Genomic DNA, 17,407 nt, shown 5'->3' with positions numbered 1-17,407 from the left:
GAGTGTGACGGATGTGATTCATCATGTAACAGCTATAACACGGGGAGATATGTAACTAGCTCCCGTTCATCAATCTAATGTAGGCATGTATTCCGTATGTAGTCATACATGCTTAGGGAAAAGAACTTGCATGTCATCTATTGTCCATCCCTCCCGTGGCAGCGGGGTCCTAATGGAAACTACGGGATATTAAGGTTCTCCTTTTAATAAAGAACCGGACCAACGCATTAACACGCGGTGAATACATGAACTCCGCATACTATGGTCATCTCCGAGAGTGGTTCCGGCTATTGTCACTCCGGGGTTGCCGGGTCATAACACATAGTAGGTGACTACAACTTGCAAGATAGGATCTAAAACACACATATATTGGCGACAACATAATAGGTTCAGATCTGAAATCATGGCACTCGGGCCCTAGTGACAAGCATTAAGCATTGCCAAGTAGCAACATCAATCTAGAACATAGTGGATACTAGGGATCAATCCCCATCAAAAACTAACTCGATTACATGATAGATCTCATCCAACTCATCACCGTCCAGCAAGCCTACGATGAGATTACTCACGAACGATGAAGAGCATCATGGGATTGTCGATGGAGAAAGGTTGATGATGACGATGGCGACGATTTCCCCTCTCCGGAGCCCGAAACGGACTCCAGATCTGCCCTCCAGATGAAGAAGAGGATGTGGCGGCGCCTCCGTATCGCAAAACGCGATGAAACCTTCTCTCTCATTTTTTTCCTGGCGAAACGGAAGATATAGGACTGAGATTGGGGGCGGTGGTGCCACGTGGGCCCCACAAGCCTGCATGGCGCGGCATAGGGTGGTGGCCCGCCGTGTGGGCTTTTGGCCCACTGGCACACCCCCTCACGTGGATCTTTGTGCATGTATTTTTTCTTTTATTCCAGAAAAAATCTCGGTAAGTTTTCAGGACGTTCTGAGAACTTTCATTTCTGCACAAAAACAACACCATGGCAATTCTGCTGAAAACAACGTCAGTCCGGGTTAGTTCCATTCAAATCATGCAAACTAGAGTCCAAAACAAGGGCAAAAGAGTTCAGAAAAGTAGATATGACGGAGACGTATCAACTCCCCCAAGATTAAACCTTGCTTGTCCTCAAGCAACTCAGTTGACTAACTGATAGAGACAAAAGAAAAACTTTGACGAACTTTGTTTGATCTTGTTGTTGCAACTATGTGTAACTCACAACCAGAATTTCAGCAACATTACAATCAAACTACAAAAGCAAATGACATCTAGGTCTGACAGTAAACTCGTATCAATGGCATAATCAACTAGCGAGCAAATAATAATAAGGCTGAAGTGTCAACACTTCAATCAAAACAACATGAAGCAGTACGAATAGATGGTATCTCGCTAGCTCTTTCTGAGACCGCAAAACATAAATGCACATCACCTTAAAAGACCACGAGCTGACTAAACATTGTAATTCAAGGCAATGAAGATCCAGTCATATTCACACTCAACACAGTTAAAAGCAAAGCTTAAAATGACAAAGGTTCTCTCTAATTGGTGCTTTTGTAAGAGGAGATTGACTCAACAGGAACATAAATAGACAGGCCCTTCGCAGAGGGAAGCATTGATTTGCAGAGGTGCCAGAGCTCAAGCTTTGAAAACGGAGATAATAATTTTGGGTGGCATGCTTTCATTATCAACACAATGACTAAGAGTTCTCAACATCTTCCACGCTACACATGCTATAGGCGGTTCCCAAACAGAAAAGTAAAGTTTTGACTCCCCACCACCAATCAATCACACTCCACGGCTAGCCGAATCCTCGGGCACCGTCCAAACAAACATAAATCCCCGGGGAGTTTTGTTTGCAATTATCTTTTCCATTTGAGCATGGAACTGGGAATTCCAATTACCGGCCCCTTTCTCGTGAATGATAGTGAATAAACACATATCAAGGATAACTCGCCTAGCATGGAAGATACCAATAGCCCCCTGTCACCACATGAGCGGTTCGGGCATGCAAAATAGATTATTTATTGAAGATTTAGAGAGTGGCACATGCAAATTTACTTGGAACGGCAGGTAGATACCGCACATAGGTAGGTATGGTGGACTCATATGGCACAACTTTGGGTTTATGGGAGGTGGATGCACAAGCAGTATTCCCGCTTAGTACAAGTGAAGGCTAGCAAAAGACTAGGAAGCGACCAACTAGAGAGCGACAACAGTCATCAAAATGCATTGAGATTGACTAACATTGAGTGCAAGCATGAGTAGGACATAAATCACCATGAACATGAACATCATAGAGGCTATGTTGATTTTGTTTCAACTACATGCGTGAACATGCACCAAGTCAAGCCACTTGAAACATTCAAAGGAGGATACCATCCTATCATACTACATCATAGTCATCTCAACATTCATGTTGGCAATCAAGACAGACCATTATAAAATCCTAGATAAGTAAGCATGGATAAGCAACTATGATCTCTAAGTTGTCATTGCAAACATGTTTGTCTTACAACAAAGCTGAATCAGGCATGATGAGCTAGTCATATTTACAAAAACAAAATAGATCGAGTTCATACCAGCTTTTCCAGGCTCAGTCACTTCATCATATATCGTCATTATTGCCTTTCACTTGCACGACCGAACGATGTGAACAACCATGAGCGTGCTCGTGCATTGGACTAAAGATGGAATCTGCAGGCAAACACAAAGGAGAAGACAAAGTAATATGGCTCTTGAAAACTAAACAGGTATGCATGCAAGAGCCACTAAACATTATAACCAATATCTTCTACCTTGACCCAAAGAAAAAGAAAACTAATTATACGGGAAAGCTCCCAACAATCAAAAGAACAAAAATAAAATATTTTTGGGTTTTTTCTCAAACTAGACACAAACACGAAAAAAACGAGAAAAAGAAAATAAACTAGCATAAACGAGAAAAAGTGTGAACACCGGCTAACAAAGTGAAAGCATAAGCAAGAATGTAAAGTTGATGAGAACACGTACTCCCCCAAGCTTAGGCTTTTGGCCTAACCCAAAATCATAATCGGGGTTAGACGAGAGCGCTGCAACCACTGCCTGAATAGCTGCCTCACGGAGACGAACAACCGTCGCCTCCCTCTCATACTCTTCTGCCTCTCCTCTGGTTATGTAATAACGCTGTTTTACCTGAAAGTCAAAGAGAGCAAGAGCAGGAAGGGTAATATGGAAAACGCGCTGCCGGTTAAATATCAATCGGTATAGGAGGGATTCATCATCCCTCTCAAGGAACTGGTAGCGTGTCATAGCGACGCGATCAAGGAAAGCTGTTATGGAGAGGGGGGTCTCCTTCGCGGATGGGTACTCCAAGAAAATTTGCTATGCGGGTGGCATAGATCCCACCGAAGAAATTCCCATCAATAGCATTCTTATTCAGCCTCCTTGCTATAATAGCTCCCATGTTGAAGCTTTTGTCACCCATCACTGCTCTCTTAAGGATACTAAGGTCGGGTGCGCAGAGGTGATAATGCTCAATCTTGCCATTAATGCATCTGCCTATGAAGAGGGCAAAGTAATGCAAGGCAGGAAAATGAATACTCCCCATGGTAGCTTGCGTAATGTTTCTAGTTTCTCCAACCGTAATACCAGTGCAAAAATCTCTAACCGAAGATTTAGGAGGATCATTGAGGTTACCCCAAATAGGTATTTTGCAAATTTTACTGAAATCCTCTAAATCCATGGTATACGATTTATCGTAGAGATCAAACAGTACCGATGGCTCACGGCCAGCTGAAAATTTGAATCTACGAACAAAAGAAGCAGTGATAGCAACATATTGTTCACATTTATCGGAGATGAATTCTTCGAGTCCGACGTTGCGAACAAATGCATCAAACTCATCTTTGAAGCCTGCCTCAATCATAAATTAATCAGAAGGCCATTCACATGGTTGGACCTGCGCCTCCCTAGGTTGGTAAGGATTAGGCTCCCTAATCGCGAGACGAGGACCTCTCTTGCTCGAGGAACCACCATGAAAGTTTCTCCTGAACATCTTCCTTTTCTGAAATTTTCAGTGACCCAAAGGAAAGGTGAACAAGGTTCAACTAAACTTGTAGCAACTACTCCCACAAGTGCCTAGAGACCATATCACGCATCAAAACTACTTGGGACCAGCTAGAATCAGCATACAAAGCTCAGGAACATGGTCACCAAGGCAACAAAAATACGCGGAGTATAAGTCACTAGAGCAAAAACTAATTGGACCAATGGAGGAGTCACTTACCAAGGAGTAATTTCCCCAAAACAGTTCGGAGAACGGTGATTTGAGCAAAGAGATCGAAAATCCCAGCAAGAGGAGCAAGAACACGGGTTTGAGCTGCGAAACAATTTTTTTCTGGAGGAAGGATAAGTGGATGAGAGCAAGAATGAGTGGAGGGGGTGCCTGTGGGCCCCACAAGCTTGGGTGGCATGGCCAGGGGGGTGCCCGCGCCCCTAGGGCTTGTGGCCACTAGTAAACACTACGGCCCCCGGGTCTATTCACATCCATCGTTTACATCTCCGCTTTTACTTTGCTTTGTTACTTTGTTGCTTTCAGTTCTCACTTGGCAAACAATCTACAAGGGATTGACAACCCCTTCATAGGGTTGGCAGCAAGTTTTGTGTTTGTGCAGGATCTTGAGATACTCCTTCACTGGATTGATACCTTGGTTCTCAAACTGAGGGAAATACTTCCCACCGCTACGCTACATCACCCTTTCCGCTTCGAGGGAACACCAACGCAAGGCTCCAAGGCCACGGGGGAAATCCTTTGCATACTTGCCTAGGAAGTCCCTTAAGGCGTAGCCGCAGCAGAAAGATCAAGCCAAGTATTCTCCCGTCGACGTGCCTATTTCTGGCGCCGTTGGAAGGTCTTTTGTTGCAGTAGCAGAAGTATTTCTGGCGCATTTGCCAAGGATACACAGCGAACACGAGAAGTATTTCTGGCGCCGTTTTCGGGGAGGAGAAATCAAGATCTATCCAAGTAGGTCTCACAAACTCTTCTCTTGCATTTAGTTTTGTTGTTAATTGCCTCTCGTTTTGCTCTCCCCCACTTCACATTTGCCGTTTTCGTTTGCCTTTCTTCTTCGCCGTTTTCTTTTGCCCTTGCCGTTTTCCTTTGCCGGTTCTCTTGCTTGCTTGTGTGCTTGTTTGTTTGTTGAAGTCATCATGTCTGAAAACACCAAACTTTGCGACTTCTCGAGCACTAATAATAATGATGTTATTAGTACTCCGATTGCTCCCGCCACTAGTGCGGAACCGTATGAAATCAACGCAGCTTTGCTGAATCTTGTTATGAAAGAGCAATTCTCTGGCCTTCCTAGTGAAGATGCCGCATCCCATCTCAATACCTTCATTGAGCTTTGTGATATGCAAAAGAAAAGATATGTGGATAATGACGTGATTAAGTTGAAACTTTTTCCTTTCTTGTTGCGAGATCGCGCAAAAACTTGGTTTTCTTCTTTGCCTAAAAATAGTATCGATTCTTGGGATAAGTGCAAAGATGCTTACATATCCAAGTATTTTCCGCCGGCTAAGATCATCTCCTTACGTAAAGATATCATGAATTTCAAGCAACTCGATCATGAACAGTTGCACAATCTTTGGAGAGGATGAAGCTTATGATTAGAAATTGTCCCGCTCATGGCTTGAGTTTGTGGATGATTATACAAATCTTCTACGCTGGATTGAATTTCGCTTTCTCGCAATATCTTGGACTCCGCCTCAGGTGGAACGTTCATGAAAATCACGTTAGGAGACGCTACAAAACTCCTAGACAATATCATGACCAACTACTCTTAGTGGCACACTGAAAGGTCGCCTGCTAGCAAAAAGGTGCACGCTATAGAAGAGATTAACTCGCTTAGTGCTAAGATGGACGAGTTGATGAATTTGGTTGCTAGTAGAAACGCTGCCGTAGATCCTAATGACATGCCACTATCTTCTTTGATTGAGAGTAGCAATGCTAGTTTGTACGTGAATTTTGTTGGTAGGAACAATTTTGGGAACAACAATGCTTTTAGAGGAAACTATGTTCCTAGGCCTTTTCCTAGTAACTCGTCTAACAATTATGGCAATTCATACGACAACACTTACGGAAATCACAACAAATTACCCAGTGATTTAGAGAGTAATATCAAAGAGTTCATCAACTCTCAAAAGATTTTCAATGCGTCCATAGAGGAAAAACTACTCAAAATTGACGATTTGGCTAAGAGCGTTGATAGGATGTGTTGTGAAATTGATGCTTTGAAAGTTAGATGCGCTCCTCCCAAGGTCAACTTGGATGAAACTTTGAAAGCTATGCATATCTCCATGAATGAGAGCAAAGAAAGAACCGCCCAAATTCACGCTAGACATGAATGGTTTAAAAGGGTGCGTTCTAGTGATGCAAATCACGAAGATCTTAAAGTGCTTGGTGTGTCTCCTCTTGAATCTTTGTTTTCGTGTGTCAAACCTACTTATGGAGGGGCTGGATATGAATCCACTTTGGTTGAAAAACGCCCCAATGATTCGTAGTCCACCTATCTTGATGATAAAGGTGTGGAGAGTGGAGTAGAAGAAGTCAAAATTTTGGGTAGTAATGAAACTCCCACTTTGGATTTCAAGGAATTCAATTATGATAATTTCCCCTTGTTTGAATGCATTTCTTTGATGCAATCGATTGCAAACTCTCCACATGCTTATAGCCAAAGCAAAGCCTTTACCGCGCATATCGTAGATGCTATGATGAAATCTCTTGAAGAGAAGCTCGAATTAGAAGTCTCTATACCTAGAAAACTTCATGATGAGTTGGAACCTACTATCAAAATCAAGATAAAAAACTATGAGTGCAATGCTTTGTGTGATTTGGGTGCTAGTGTTTTCGCGATTCCAAAGTCTTTATGTGATATTCTTGGTTTTCATGAGATTGAAGAGTGTTCTCTTAATTTGCATCTTGCGGATTCTATTGTCAAGAAACCCATGGGGAGGATCGATGATGTACTTATTGTTGCAAATAAGAACTATGTACCAGTGGATTTCATTGTACTTGACATAGATTGCAATCCTTCATGTCCCATTATTCTTGGTAGACCTTTCCTAAGGACTATTGGTGCTATCATCGATATGAAGGAAGGGAATATTAGATTTCAATTTCCTTTAAAGAAGGGCATGGAGCACTTTCCTAGAAAGAAAATAAGATTGCCTTATGAATCTATGATGAGGGCTACCTATGGTTTGAGCACCAAAGATGACTATACGTGATTTCATCACCTTTCGCCTAGCTAAGGGCGTTAAACAAAAGCGCTTGTTGGGAGGCAACCCAACGAATCTATCATTTTTCTTTATGTTTTGTTTTTCTCACACTTTCATAATTCTGTTATGATTGTGTTTTTTGTGTTTCTTTTTGCGTTTGTGCCAAGCAAAACCGTTATGATAGTCTTGGGGATGATCGTTTGGTCATGCCGGAAAAGACAGAAACTTTCTGCTCAAGAAAAGAATTTTCATTTTTCTTTCGGTAAGAGATTTTGAGTTAATTATTTTTGCTGCTGATTTCTATGCAAATTCTTCAAAGTGTCGTAATTTGTCAAAATTTTTGAAGTACCAGAGGTATACGAAAAATATAGATTGCTACAAACTGGTCTGCTGTTAACAGATTCTGTTTTTGTTGTGTTGGTTGCTTATTTTGATGAAACTATGGATAATATTGGGGGGTATTAGCCATGGAAGATTGAAATTACAGTAACCCAACATCATCACAAGTAGAATTTAAGTTTGCTACAGTACCTAAGGAAGTGGTGGTTTGCTGTCTTGTACTAATGTTATCACGAGTTTCTGTTTAAGTTTCGTGTTGTGAAGTTTTCAAGTTTTGGGTGAAGTTCTTATGGACAAAGAGATAAAGAGTGGCAAGAGCTCAAGCTTGGGGATGCCCAAGGAACCCCAAGAGATTCAAGGATGCCGTAAAAGCCTAAGCTTGGGGATGCCCCGGGAAGGCATCCCCTCTCTCGTCTTCAATCCATCGGTAACATTACTTGGGGCTATATTTTTATTCACCACATGTTATGTGTTTCTGCTTGGAGCGTCTTGTATCGTAGGATTATTTTATTTTTTGTTGTGTCACAATCATCCTTGCTGCACACCTAGAGAGAGAGACATGCACACACCGTGATTTTGTCGAGCTTCACTTATATCTTTTGGTAGACAATTCAACTCACATGTGCTTCACTTATATCTTTTGAGCTAGATACTTTTGCTCTATGTGCTTCACTTATATCTTTTAGAGCACAGCGGTGCGTGGCTTGGTAGTTGATCTATGCTTTGAAAGTAGTCTCAAAAGGGGTAGTTATCCAAAGGGATACGAAAACTTCCACCTTCATGTGCATTGAATAGTTAGAGAAGTTTGATTCATCTCAAGTAGTTTTGAGTTGTGGTTATGGTAATATTGAAGTCATGCTAGTAAGGTGTTGTGGATCTACAAATACTTTTGTTTAAGTTAGTGATTCCCGTAGCATGCACGTATGGTGAACCGCTATGTGATGAAATCTGAGCATTATTAGTATATTGATTGTCATCCTTTGCGTGCCGGTCGGGATCGCGCGATGGTTTATACCTACCAACCCTTCCCCTAGGAGTATGCGTTGAATGCTTTGTTTCGATTACTAATAAAACTTTTGCAACAAGTATATGAGTTCTTCATGACTAATGTTGAGTCCATGGTTTAGATGCACTTTCACCTTCCACCATCACTATCTTCTTAGTGCCGTGCAACTTTCGCCGGTGCACAAAACCCACCATTAGCCTCCCTCAAAACAGCCACCATACCTACCTCCTATGGATTTTTCAAAGTCATTCCAAGATATATTGCCATGCAACTACCACCATGACATGTGCCACTACGTCTACATTGCCATTGCATGATCGTAAAATAGCTAGCAGGATGTTTCCATTGATGTCTATGCCATGCCAGATCATTGCCACGGTACACTACCGAAGGCATTCCATATAGAGTCATAGTTGCTCTATGTTTTGAGTTGAAAGTGTGATGATCATCATTAATGGAGCATTGTCCCATGTGAGTAAATAAAAGAGGCCAAAGAAGCCCACCAAAAAAAAGAGGCCAAATAGCCCAACAAATAAAAGGAAAAAAATGAGAGAAAAAGAGAGAAGGGACAATGCTACCACTTTTTCCACACTTGTGCATATTAAGCACCATGATCTTCATGATTGAGAGTCTCTCGTTTTGTCACCACCATATAGCTAGTGGGAAATTATTCATTATATAACTTGGCTTGTATATTCCAATGATAGGCTTCCTCAAAATTGCCTTAGGTCTTCGTGAGCAAGCAAGTTGGATGCACACCCACTAGTTTTCTTTAAGAGCTTTCACATACTCGTAGCTCTAGTGCATCATTTGTATGGCAATCCCTACTCATTCACATTGATCTCTATTGATGAGCATCTCCACAACTCATTGATATGCCTAGTTAATGTGACTATCTTCTCCTTTTTGTCTTGCAACCTCCACTACATTCCACACCATCTATAGTGCTATAACCATGGCTCACGCTCATGTATTGTGTGAGAGTTGAAAAGGTTTGAGAAAGTAAAGGTGTGAATCAATTACTTGGCCAATACCGGGGTTGTGCATGATTTAAATTCGTTGTGCAATGATGATAGATCATAGCCAGACTATATGCTTTTGTAGGGATAACTTTCTTTTGGCCTTGTTATTTTGAAAGTTCATGATTACTTTGCTAGTTTTCTTGAATTATTATTGTTTCCACGTCAATAGCAAACTATTGTTCTGAATCTAATGGATCTGAACATTCACGTCACATAAGAGGAATTACAAAGGACACCTATGCTAGGTAGCATGAAAGCATCATAAATTCATTCTAATCACTTCCCTACTCGAGGACGAGCAGGAGTTAAGCTTGGGGATGCTTGATACGTCTCAAACGTATCTATAATTTTTGATGGTTTCACGCTGTTATCTTGTCTTCTTTGGTTGTTTTATGTACCTTTTATATCTTTTTTGGGACTAACTTATTAATTCAGTGCCAAGTGCCAGTTCCTGTTTTTTCCGTGTTTTTGACTCTTTTCAGATCTGATTTTGGAACGGAGTCCAAACGGAAGAAAAAGCCTGAAATGATTTTTTCCCGAACAGAAGAAGACCAGGGGGCTTTTGGGCCAAGCCAGGTGGGTTCTAGGGAGCCCACAAGCCCCCACTCTGCCACTAGGGGGAGGCGGCGGTGGGCAGGCTTGTGGCCTCCCTGGCCGCCCCCTGACCTAGGTCTTTGGCCTATAAATTCCCAGATATTCCGCAAAAAATAAGGGGAGCCTTGAAAATACTTTCCGCCGCCGCAAGCTTCCGTTTCCGCGAGATCTATCTAGAGACCCTTCCCGGCGCCCTGCCGGAGGGGACTTTGAAGTTGGAGGGCTTCTTCATCATCATCATTGCCCCTCCAATGACTCGTGAGTAGTTCACTTCAGACCTACGGGTACGTAGTTAGTAGCTAGGTGGCTTCTTCTCTCTCTTGGATCTTCAATACAAAGTTCTCCATGATCTTCATGGAGATCTATCCGATGTAATCTTCTTTGGCGGTGTGTTTGTTGAGATCCGATGAATTGTGGATTTGTGATCAGATTATCTATGATATATATTTGAGTCTTTGCTGATTTGTTATATGCATGATTTGATATCCTTGTAAGTCTCTCCGAGTCTTGGGTCTTGTTCGGCCAACTAGATCTATGATTCTTGCAATGGGACAAGTGCTTGGTTTTGGGTTCTGACATGTGGTGACCTTTCCTAGTGACAGTAGGGGCATCAAGGCACACATCAAGTAGTTGCCATCAAGGGTAAAAAGATGGGGTTTTTATCATTGGTTTGAGATTATCCCTCTACATCATGTCATCTTGCTTAAGGCGTTACTCTGTTCTTATGGACTTAATACACTAGATGCATGTTGGATAGCGTTCGACGTGTGGAGTAATAGTAGTAGATGCAGACAGTATCAGTCTACTTGTTTTGGACGTGATGCCTATAGAAATAATCATTGCATAGATATCATCACGACTTTGCACGGTTCTATCAATTGCTCGACAGTAATTTGTTCACCCACCGTCTACTTGCTTTCAAGAGAGAAGCCACTAGTAAACACTACTGCCCCGGGGTCTATTCACATCCATCGTTTACATCTCCGCTTTTACTTTGCTTTGTTACTTTGTTGCTTTCAGTTCTCCCTTGGCAAACAATCTATAAGGGATTGACAACCCCTTCATAGCGTTGGGAGCAAGTTTTATGTTTGTGCAGGGTCTTGAGATACTCCTCCACTGGATTGATACCGTGGTTCTCAAACTAAGGGAAATACTTCCCACCGCTATGCTACATCACCCTTTCCGCTTCGAGGGAACACCAACGCAAGGCTCCAAGGCCACGGGGGAAATCCTTTGCATACTTGCCTAGGAAGTCCCTTAAGGCGTAGCCGCAGCAGAAAGATCAAGCCAAGTATTCTCCCATCGACGCGCCTATTTCTGGCGCCGTTGGAAGGTCTTTTGTTGCAGTAGCAGAAGTATTTCTGGCGCATTTGCCAGGGATACACATCAAACATCAGCGGCTTGCTTCTTATGGGCAGGGAAATATTTTTCAGAGAAGTAGTAGACCATATCCTGGGGTCTACACACACAACTAGGAGCAAGAGAAGTAAACCATGTCTTAGCATCATCCTTTAGCGAGAAAGGAAACAACTTGAGCATATAGTAGTGGCGGATCTTTTCCTCACTAGTGAATAGTGTGGCTATATCGTGCAGTTTGGTAAGATGGGCTACAACCATTTCAAACTGATAACCGTGAAAAGGATCAGATTCTACCAGAGTGATTAACTGAGGGTCGACAGAGAATTCATAATCCTTATCGGTCACAAAGATAGGCGAAGTGGCAAACTTCGGGTCGTATTTCATCCTAGCGTTCAAAGATTTTTCTTTTCACTTGCGCCGAAGTTTCTCGACATCGTAGCTATCCTTGCACGCTAGAAAGTCCTCAGCTATCTCTCCCTCCATAACATAGCGCGTATCAGGCATAACATGCAATTCAGGCATAGTAGCAGGTTCTACTTCAATAGTATCAGCAGTAGTATCATCACATCTAATAGGAACTCTAGCAATATGTGCATCAAGGGCACCAAGTGGCAAAGCAGTATCAGGCATAGTAGGCATAGTATCTAGCGTAGCATCATCACACATAGTATCAAGCATAGCATCATCAGGCATAGTATCAAGCATAGCATCATCAGGCATAGTATCAAGCATAGCATCATCAGGCATAGTATTAAGCATAGCATCATCACGCACAGTATCAAGCACAGGCGACATATCAAGATTTCTAGCAGGAGGCAAAGTCGCAAACTTACTCAGAACTGAAGGTGAATCAAGTGCAGAGCTAGATGGCAGTTCCTTACCTCTCCTCGTAGTGGAAGGTAGGGTTTTCGTTCTTGGATCTTTCAGATTCCTCATAGTGATCAACAGACGTCAATCCCAAGTGACTCAGAGAATATAGTTGTGCCTCCCCGGCAACGGTGCCAGAAAAAGCCTTGATGTCCCACAAGCGTATGGGATCGCAATAGTTTTAGAGGGTAGAGTATTCAACCCAAATTTATTGATTCGCTCACAAGGGGACGCTAAAGGATATTCTCAAGTATTAGCAGCTGAGTTGTCAATTCAACCACACTTGAAAGATTAGTGTCTGCAAGCAAAGTATCAGTAGCAAGGTAGTATGATAGCAACGACACAGAAAAAGCTTTGGCAATTCCTAGCAATGGCGCCAGAAAAAGGCATGTTGATGGGAGATTAGTGCCAACAAAGTCTTGCAACAAATAATAGCGGAGTAGCAAGGAACAGTAGTAGTAGCAGCAGCAAAGTAACAAGTAACAGCAGTAGCGACAGCACCAGCAAAGTAACAGCAGTTGTAACAGTAGCAAAGTGGCCCAATCCCTCTTGTGGCAAGGTACAAGCCTAGGCAAAGTAATGTAGCGAGGACCAGTAGTAAAAGACTCGTAGGCAGTGGATCGGTGATGGATGAGTGTGACGGATGTGATTCATCATGTAACAGCTATAACACGGGGAGATATGTAACTAGCTCCCGTTCATCAATCTAATGTAGGCATGTATTCCTTATGTAGTCATACGTGCTTAGGGAAAAGAACTTGCATGACATCTATTGTCCATTCCTCCCGTGGCAGCGGGGTCCTAATGGAAACTACGGGATATTAAGGTCCTCCTTTTAATAAAGAACCGGACCAACGCATTAACACGCGGTGAATACATGAACTCCTCATACAATGGTCATCTCCGGGAGTGGTTCCGGCTATTGTCACTCCGGGGTTGCCGGGTCATAACACATAGTAGGTGACTACAACTTGCAAGATAGGATGTAAAACACACATATATTGGCGACAACATAATAGGTTCAGATCTGAAATCATAGAACTCAGTCCCTAGTGAAAAGCATTAAGCATGGCCAAGTAGTAGCAACATCAATCTAGAACATAGTGGATACTAGGGATCAATCCCCGTAAAAAACTAACTCGATTACATGATAGATCTCATCCAACTCATCATCGTCCAGCAAACCTACGATGAGATTACTCACGAACGATGAAGAGCATCATGGAATTGTCGATGGAGAAAGGTTGATGATGACGATGGCGACGATTTCCCCTCTCTGGAGCCCGAAACGGACTCCAGATCTGCCCTCCAGATGAAGAACAGGATGTGGCGGTGCCTCCGTATCGCAAAACGCGATGAAACCTTCTCTCTCATTTTTTCCAGGCGAAACGGAAGATATAGGACTGAGATTGGGGGCGGTGGTGCCATGTGGGCCTCACAAGCCTGCATGGCGCGACCTAGGGGGGTGGCCGCGCCATGTGGGCTTGTGGCCCACTGGCACACCCCCTCACGTGGATCTTTGCGCATGTATTTTTATTTTATTCTAGAAAAAATCTCCGTAAATTTTCAGGACGTTCCGAGAACTTTCATTTCTGAACAAAAACAACACCATGGCAATTCTGCTGAAAACAGCGTTAGTCCGGGTTAGTTCCATTCAAATCATGCAAATTAGAGTCCAAAACAAGGGCAAAAGAGTTCGGAAAAGTAGATACGACGGAGACATATCAACATGCAGACATGATCGAGACATCTCTCTGGCCAATAAACAACAACGGGGTCTGGATATCAATGTTGGCTCCCACATGTTCCACGATGATCTCTTCGGATGAACCACAATGTCAAGGATTCAATCAATCCCGTATGCAATTCCTTTTGTCTACTGGTATGATACTTGCACGAGATTCAATCGTCGGTATCCTTATACCTTGTTCAATCTCATTACCGGCAAGTCCCATAACTAATTTCGTAACACATCATCCCGTGGCTAACTCCTTAGTCATACTGAGCTCATCATGATGATGGATAACCGAGTGGGCCCAGAGATACCTCTCCGTCATATGGAGTGACAAATCCCGGTCTCGATTCATACAACCCAATAGACACTTTTGGAGGTACCCGTAGTGCACCTTTATAATCACCCATTTACGTTGTGACGTTTGGTACACCCAAAGCACTCCTATGGTATCCGGGATTTGCACAATCTCACGGTCTAAGGAAATGGCACTTGACATTAGAAAAGCTTTAGTAGACGAACAACACAATCTAGTGCTACGATCAGGATTGGGTCTTGTCCATCACATCATACCCCAACGATGTGATCCCGTTATAAATGACATCCAATGTCCAAGATTAGGAAACCATGATCATCTATTGATCAACGAGCTAGACAACTAGAGGCTCACTAGGGACACATTGTGATCTATATATTCACACATGTATTATAGTTTCCGGTTAATACAATTATAGCATGAACAGTAGACAATTATCATGAACATAGTCAACAAAGCCCCGTCCCATAAAGCGGTATCGTGGTCATACATGTAAGCTTGGGATGGTCGACACATCATAAATATAATCCCATTTCTGAAACCACTCACACTAAAATATAACCTGTGCACCACTTCTTCACAAGTGGCCACCTTAACTCATCATCACCCTCGGACATTATTGGCACCAGACGGGGTTTTCATAAACCTTTGATATTTACCATAATTATGTTCATGCTTCTACTATGCTTAGCTCTACTTGTCAACAAGATATTAGCATGACCGTCATAGGTGGTATGATCATGCTCAAAATGCAAGTGCTCCGGAGGAGCCATCGAAAACATCATATCAATGATTTACCGAATACTCATGATCATATGCAACGGTTATAATTTCTCCACTAGCATGCAATATAGTATTTTTTTCAAACATGGTCAAAGGTGTGCTTGCCTTGATCAGCTAAGTATCAGGGGTCTTCTGGGTCTTCGAGTCCAACTCCTTCATCAAACGTGGTATCTATCGTCGTAGTAAATAATGAAATAATAAGTAGCTCACTGAAAATATAACACAAACTCGCTTTAAAAATGTTGCCCTATTCTGATAAATCTATATTATCATTTTGAAAATATTTGTCTTTGGTTTTGGTGAAAAGATTATTTCAAAAATCATTTTAACAGTGGATAAAGTATTCAAAATAGCCTTTTTAATTATTACCATACAAAAAAGTTGTCTCAAAAATTTGTGCAATGGCTCTATTAAATCCTACTCATTTTTAGAAGAATTATGGTGGAAAAATAATTAAATTATATTGGATAACAAATCCTACAAAAATCTTCTAAAACATGATTAAATAGAAAAAGAAAAGGGGTTTCAACCCAGGCCTGGCTCGGCCTGTGGCTTGGGCCGACCCAGTTGGCCAGCCAGCGAGCTAGCCCAGGCGCACGTGCCGCCAGGTTCAAACCTGATACGCGGGCCCATGCAGTCAGCGGCAGAGAGGAGAGAGGGGGAGAGAGAAGAGCCACCGAGACGTGGGGCACACCTGTCGGTGTCGTCTCCCACCTCTGGACTAAGGGGAGGGGTGGCACGCCGGCGATGCTACCGACACCCTCGAGCCCTGTTGATGGCAGAAATGGAACCGGTACACCGTTGCCTACCTACTGGTGGTCGAGGGGTCGACGGGGAGGCCCTGGTTCATCGGCGACGAGGTGGCTGCGATTAAACGTGAGAATGGTTATTAAAAAACCGGGTGTAACAGTTCGGTTCTTACTTTGGGTTTGATGGGTTCAGGTTTTATTGGGTTGAGATAGTTTTAGTTTGGTATTGGTTTGGGTATGTGGAGAAACCAGTTTGGGTATAGTTGGTTATGGGTTTAAACGGTTTGGTTATTAGTGGTTATAAACTACGGGTCCAAACCGGTTTCTATGCACTGGTTATATGCAATAATCAACGACGACCGAGAACGAGTATCTTTGCTCCGCTTGCATGCTGTAATGCACTACGTAATTTTGTATTATGGGGAAACAGTAGATGAAAATTGGAAGTGTTTTCTTGTGCTTTCGCTAAGCAATTTGGTTTTAATACACTTGTTAGTGAGCTTTTCAACCATGGGCATGTTCTTTTTGCCTCTTACTGTGTGTTGACTGTATCTCAAGGATTACTTTGTTTCTAAACCGTTGTAGATGCACATATGCCTTTTCTATCTCATTTTTTTCTGAACATGTCAATTTGTGTAATCATATGTACATTAAAGCAAACCCATGGTTATGTACTGGGTTTAAACCCACGGTTATGTTTTGGGTGGAAAAAATAGTGGGTTTGGTTTTGGTTGGGCTAAAAATGACACTAAATGGGTTTGGTTCAAGTATGGTTTTGAGAGATAAATGAATGGGTATGGTTCAAGTATGAAACCATTCTCAGGTTTAGCTGCGATGGAGCCGATTTGGGAGGTTGATGAACTAGGTGCTACGGGCAGGGATTAGCTCGGGGAGGTGATGGGGAAGCTCCCTGAGGCTGCTAAGGTCATGGAGAAGGAGAGAGGAGCGTCGGAGCTGGCCTGTAGCCCGAGATCGACGGAGCTCCGAAGCGGCGTGGCCTCGGCTGATCTCGAGCACATGAGATGGCTGTGCTCGAATGGAGTGGCTAGGGGTGCAATTTGGGCTCTGAAGGAGTGGGATGAGGGTGCTGGAGAGAGGGGGAATGCCTATTTATAGGCCCCCGATGGTGCACCTAGCGGGGAGCTCCGGTGGTTTCACCGTAGCTCGCAGGAGGGGCAGTGAGATCTCGGGTCGAAACCACGGTATTGCGGACGTCGTTTAGGACCCCTGTGACTCACTGAGAAGGAGAGAAAGCAAGGAGGAGCGTGCATGCGTGGCCGTAGTCTTCTGGCCGAATCTGGCGCGCATGGGCACGCGTCGCTCCGGTCAACAGAGTGAGGGAGGAGGGGCATGAGGCTTCCCTGGTGTAGGAGGGTTGTCAGGGACGCGAAT

The sequence above is a fragment of the Hordeum vulgare genome, chromosome 6H, assembly GCF_904849725.1.
Source record: "Hordeum vulgare subsp. vulgare chromosome 6H, MorexV3_pseudomolecules_assembly, whole genome shotgun sequence".
In the NCBI taxonomy this organism is placed as follows: Eukaryota; Viridiplantae; Streptophyta; class Magnoliopsida; order Poales; family Poaceae; genus Hordeum; species Hordeum vulgare.
This window is presented reverse-complemented; position numbering follows the sequence as displayed.